Raw genomic sequence first — 6,615 nt, 5'->3', positions numbered from 1 at the left:
AATGGGCAAATTGGGAGTAGGGGATGAGATTTGTAGGGAAAGATGAAGCAAAAGGAGGGGAAGATGAGTATGAAGTCAAAGTATTATTGCAATTGCGATCAAAGATGTTGTTGGTTGTTGGGTTGATGATGTAAGGGGGGTTACCATGGTTTCTGTTGCTGCTGTTGTTGTTGTTGTTGTGATTGGTCTCCCAATCCCAATACTGCTTTTGAGTGTTACTTTCATGCCCTGCAAAGGAAACCATAGAAGGGTTGCCACTGTTCCAGTTCTCACAGACAAAGCTCTCTGCACCAGTAGGGTGAATGTTCATCTTCTCTCCATCCAAGGCACTCAAACTCTGAAACCTACTCACTACCCAACAACAAGAGAGAGAGAGAGAGAGAGAGAGAGAGAGAGAGAGAGGGGTTGGTTTTTAACCTTTATGTGAGCTACCCTTTGTTCTTCATGAGTGCAATAATAATAATGTGAAAATCAATTGAAGGTTTGAAACACAAATATAATCATTATCAAAGAATAGTAAAGGAATTTTTTTCCTTCCCTCTCCTCCAATTCTCTGTGAATCAGACTACCCACATGAGGTGTGTTGAGAAACCCCCAAACAACTACTGAGACAGATACTGAAAATGGTTGGACGGTGAAATCAATGCAGAGCCGGAATTTCTATTTCCGGCAAGAAATGCTTTGCTGTCTCCGTTGAAAGCAGCTCCAAGCCATCTTTCTGAGTGTGTGAGGACTGAGGACTGAGGACTGAGGACTGAGGAGGTTACTTTCTAACTTTGAAGTATAAGTCTACTACTAGCTATAGGGGTAGTAGGGAAGCATAAGGTGTATTCATATTAGATGAGTCTCTTTGTTTAGGCTTTAAGAGAGGGGTCAATGCACTCTTTATTATTTGTTCTTTGTTTTTTTATCTTTTTCTTCCTTCTTTTTACCCTACTTTATAGCTTCACCGGCCATATAATTCTGTCAGAGGATGATAGAGACGTATATTAGAGAGAGATGGCTTCTTACAAGGGAGACGCTATGAAAGTACTAATAAACAGAAGAGAGAGAGAGAGAGAGAGAGAGAGAGAGTCTAATGGGTCTCACACACACACTCTCACCTCCCACAACCACTCCAATTGTTGGACTGGAGAGTGGAGAGGGTCCGTCGATTTCAAGTGTAGGGAGGGGAAAAGCACCCAATTCTTTTAGTTGTCAGGACTTGGGGCTGACGTTTTCTTTCTACTTACGGCAAGTCCAACGCATTACGTTGCTTTTACTGTGTCAGTATGTGTGGAAAAGGAAGGTGTGAGTGTGATAGAGATGGACATCTTCAAAATTCTCAATTAGGGGATGATTTTTTTTTCACCCAAGATCAAAGAGATTCGGGTCATAAGTGGCGATCGTTCAGGTATTGCCTATAGCTATTTCAATGATCGTTGTTCAAATAATGTTTAACGGTTCTTGGTATTTTTATTTTTGTACATCTATTAACATATCATTTTCTGAACCTCTTAAAGTGTTGGATTATCACCTGAACACGTGATGCTCACCCAAGTAGTTGTGAACCGATCTAGGCAATCACTGCGAAGGAGAAGAGTCAAATCCAGATCCAAATCAAAGAAGTATTCCTCAGCCATGGAAAATCCTTTCACTAGTCAATTGAGGAGGGATGCCGATACAGCCTTTGCCATGGTGGTTGGCACTCTCCTAAGGGAGAAGTGCCTCAGGGACTTGGTTAGTGGGTTGAGTTTCCTTGACCACATTTAAGTTGGTCAGGCTCAGTCGGGCCTAATGGTACCCTTGGCTTGCACTATGAACTGTCTATTTAAGAAATTAATCAGGCTAGGTTGGGCTCCGAATTTTAATTGTGTTAATCAGGCCAAAATCGACCCTTAAACAGGTTTTAATTGTCATTGATATATTATTAAATCATCAACAATTTAGAAAAGACTTTATTCACACTTAATTACATTCAAAAATTGATAAAAATATCAATATATACTTTATTCTACTGCAACAAAATTCAAAATATATCATATAAACAGTCGGGCTAGTAGGTCCGGCCAAATCGAACTTGTAAACATGTTTAGCAAGTCGAGTGTTTACACTGTGCACCGTGTACTGCCTATTTATAAATGTGTCAAGCTTAAACAATCCATCCGGTCCAAGTTGGGTCATAAACGTGTCAGGTCGGTTGGGCTTGTCAAATCAGGCCTTAAATTGACACCCCTAGTTGTAGGCCTTAATAAAAAAAAAAAAAAAAAAAAAAGAAAGAAAAAAAAACCTAGGGAGAGATAAATGACATAAGGCAAGTGTTTTCTGTATAGAAGCGTCCCCTGCGCCTAGACACAAGGCGTGCCAACCCAGGAGGGGCACGACAATCATTTTGCGAAGGGCTACTCCTTGATAGAAAATTTTTCCCTAGTGACGTAATAAGAGAAAGGGTACTTTGGATGCGAACCTAGGAGGGGATGATAATTTATAGGAAGAGTGACGATGATGATATATATTCATGGGCTTTTCTTCTCCCATGGTAGATAAAAACTTTCTCCTATCTTTAAGTGCATGTTTCGATAAGTCTAGGGAAATCTTTTCGGTTTCCATAAGCTGGTTTCAAATGAGCAAAAAGACGGATCCAATAAGAATTGTGGGTTTAGAATCTTTATCACTTCCCTACCGATAACCCTATAAGTTTGCCACCCTATTTTCTTGGCTATTGGCATTTGGTGGCTGTAAACATTTCAAACCAACACTTCCTATTGGATTCACCTCTTATGGGAAACCAGCTACTGAGGTTTCAGAACAATATTTCATGTCAAAAACAAATTTTCAGTTTCTGTGCCAAAATGCCATTTTAAAACAAAAGAAATGGTATTTGGTGAACCTGTTTCAGGAATGATTACCCTAGTTTTCACTTTTTTTGTATTTGAAACAAAACAGAATTGATGGAACAAGGTTTTATCATTCCATCGTTTTGTGTTTCTAGTGTTTTTTTTAAAAAAAAAGAGAAAAACACCAAATTGACACCAAACACTTTATTCCGTTTTTTAGTTCTTATAGAACGAAAAACGTCAGAAACGTTTTTTTAGATGACTACCAAACGCAGCCGGTGATCCATAGACATAAGCCCAATGAGCTTTAGTAAATATATACTAATTAACTGTTAGTAAATGATCATTTGCTCCATTGGTTTTCAGAATGTACCCTTAATAAAGTTATGGTTCTCTAATCCACTTGGTATGATTGAATTATCGTATAAATTGAACTGCCTAGTTGGTCAACAATTAGATGGTTTGATCATTTGAAGTTGGCTTTTTTATTTTATAAAAAAGGGTCATGCTCAGTGTAACCATGCACTAGTAAACATAAGCCTGACATCATGTTCGGAGCCCTGCTCGGTAGGGATATTTTAAGTAATTGAAATATCAATCTCATGATTATGTTTTGTCTTGTATGTTAAAGATTTTATTTTTCTTACGACATAAGATTTTGACAATTCATTTCAATATGCTTGATTACATTGAAATTAATCTTATAAAAAATGTAATGAGTCTTGAAGATTTCTTAGCTAACGATCATAAAAAATTTAACGAGTTCATGAGATGCAAATTTTTGAGCAATCAACCAGCTTGGGTCTTTGGGGGTTTTGGGGGAGGGTTTCCTTCTAATGCCTAAATAGTGATAACATGAGGAGGGAAATGTACTAGAAATATTAATAAATCAACATCTAACCATCTCATATAAGATTTTAAATAATGATAACATGAGGGGAAAAAATGTACTAAAAATATTAATAAATCAACATCTAACCATCTCATATAAGATTAATGAAACTTTGCATTAGTTATCTAGATTGGAGAGCTAATTAACTATGTCAATTTATTTTGGACCACAAGCTAGAGGACAATGACTGGACCAAAAGTTTTGGACATCAATCAGATTTTTCGTAACAGCAATCACTTCAAGTTTATCTATGCTGCTCCACATGTGTTGTTGCTTTCTAGACATGGTTTGAATGGTTGGACCAATAATTGGACCAGTTTGTTCATCCACTAGTCAATTTACTTACTCGTCTTTACAATGAGTCGTAGTATAATTTAAATATAAATTAATTGATTTCATTAGACTTTCGTGTTGATTATTTTCACAAGGAGATTATCGGGTTTGCCATATGTAGGGTTGATGTGTTGAATCCGACCATTGGATTTTCCAACATTAATATTTTTAAATACAAATCGAGCGAAGGGATGATATTTTGATTCCATCATTAGATAGATAGGCATGTTATCAAAAAAAAAAATTAGATAGATAGGGGACCATATGAATTTTCATATTGTCTATCAATTTTTGAAGCCAAATTCAATAATGTGACCCAATAAAATTGATTTTTTGAAAAACTTACCCTTAATATCAAGAGATCAAGAGATGTAAACAAAGTATTTACAAAACTTGAACAACAACTAAAATGTGCTACATGATAAATAGGATTCCCAAAAGATACCCACTTAGAGAAGCTGCAACCAAATTTTAACCATAACCCCACAAAGATATATGGTTTGAACAACCCAAAAGTTAAATATTGATCAGTCAAACTGACCTGAGCATATAATCTTCTTTTGTTGGCAGGAGTTGATTTTCTTTAATAAAATTTTCTTATCTAATTAGAACAAAAAAGAACTGGTTTAAGATGTAGGATTAGGGTTTATAAGAATGTAGGATTAGGGTTTCATGTTTCTTATAACTTGTTTTACATGTTGATGGTTGATTTTCTTACCTTGATTTTGAAACTAAATACCAAATATTGTTTTTCAGATCCGACATTAACATGTGAGAAAAGACATTTGTGATGGTCATTCAGCAATGCAATTTTGGATAACGTCCTTGTTGCTTGATTTTGTGCGTTTTCTTGTCTTTAAGATGCTTTCTTTTTTCTTAGGAAGAAGGTAATATGCAACATGAGATGGGGAAGGGATGGGGCATTTAACTTTACTTTCAAAGAGAATATGAAACACAAACCTCTATCACCATATTATCACATGCTAGAATGACATTGCTTGTCCCATCATGTGGTAACTTTCTTCTTCTTTTTTTCCACTTCCTTCTTTTTCATTATCATTTTGTAGTAAAGCCTTTCATTTTTTTTATCTCAATTTTTTCTTGAAGTTATATAAAATTCTTCAGAAAGGGCTTCCTACAAATATGGTGTATGAAGGAATTCTCACACTACACCAATGAGGGGTTGGAACATAGTATCATCCATATGGAATTCACACAGTCAGAATATGTGTGTGTGTGTGCATGCGCATGAGAGAGAGAGAGAGGAAGAGAGAGAGAAATGTAGCCTTAATACTGTTTATTATGTGAGAAGGCTATAAAAAAATTGTACAAAGGTTTACAATCTTTTTCCCAAAAATGTTATTTAATAAGAAGGCTACAACTGTTTTGAGTCAAATCCTCGCAGTAAAATAAAGACCGAGAATATTCTACTTCCCCCACGTATTTTATAGTATTGGGGAGGGGGGAATAGTAGATCCTTCATAAACTTTAAATCACTTATACTAAATATTATGCTTTTTTTTTTTTCATTTTTTAAACTTTCACTCAATTTAAATTAAAACAAATGGCGCCAAATTGTAATGATTTACGTCCTTGAAGGCATAATTAACATCAAACCTTATTGGCATATCATGCATTGTAAAAGGTATTGTAACACCAAGAATATTCCTTAGCTTTCAAATGATTAGGCATGTCTCCATCTTTTTGTAACTAAATTCAACTAACCTGATTTTTCACTAATGACAGTACCTTAAACTCTCTAACTTAAAAAAGACATATACTCTTCCATTGAGATAACAAGTTAAAGAGCAGTTTTTACTAACTATTAAAACATCATTAAGTACAATTTACCCTCTAAATGACTTTTTCTTTAGCAAAGTGGACAAAAATAATCCTCATTTCATAGGAGATTATGGCAAAGTGGACGATGATTTGACCAAAACTTAGGAATTAGCATAGGGGATTATTGCTAAATTAGGGTATGCCAAAGCGGACGATGATTTGACCACGACATAGCAATTAGCATAGGGGATTATTGTTAAATTAAGGTGTTTGTGTTATAAAATGTATTAAAAATATAAATTTTTTTTCTGAAAATTCACATCAGTATGTTTAAATTGATGAGGGATTCACTGAGAGGGTTACAAGTACGTTAACGAAACTAGAAATTTCATGTATAACTACAAAAATTAGATTGCACTAGGGGGTAATGAAATTCCTTTTTCTTTTCTTTTTTTTAATATATTTTTCTTTGGGTATTCACAATATTTGTTGAATTTGAAGCATTAAAACAAAAATTTTAATAATTTGGCCTATTATCTTAATTTTTCTTATGTTTTATCTTAGAGATGATTTCTAAAGTCATATATGCCCCTAGTTTGTCTCTCTCCATGCCCTTTGCTTTTAGTCCTCTTGTGGACCCATATGAAGTTTTATGATCATGTTTCAAGTTGCAGTGTAAAGAAATATAGAAAATCATTTTTGTTTTCAAAATCAATTAAAAGGTGAAAGTTAAAGAAATATTTTCATCTCATATGGAAGGGCCACAAAACTTGAGATATGGCTAATCAAAGA

The sequence above is a fragment of the Macadamia integrifolia genome, chromosome 3, assembly GCF_013358625.1.
Source record: "Macadamia integrifolia cultivar HAES 741 chromosome 3, SCU_Mint_v3, whole genome shotgun sequence".
NCBI classification, from domain to species: Eukaryota; Viridiplantae; Streptophyta; class Magnoliopsida; order Proteales; family Proteaceae; genus Macadamia; species Macadamia integrifolia.
The sequence above is the reverse complement of the archived record's forward strand: the minus strand, read 5'-3'. Positions refer to the sequence as shown.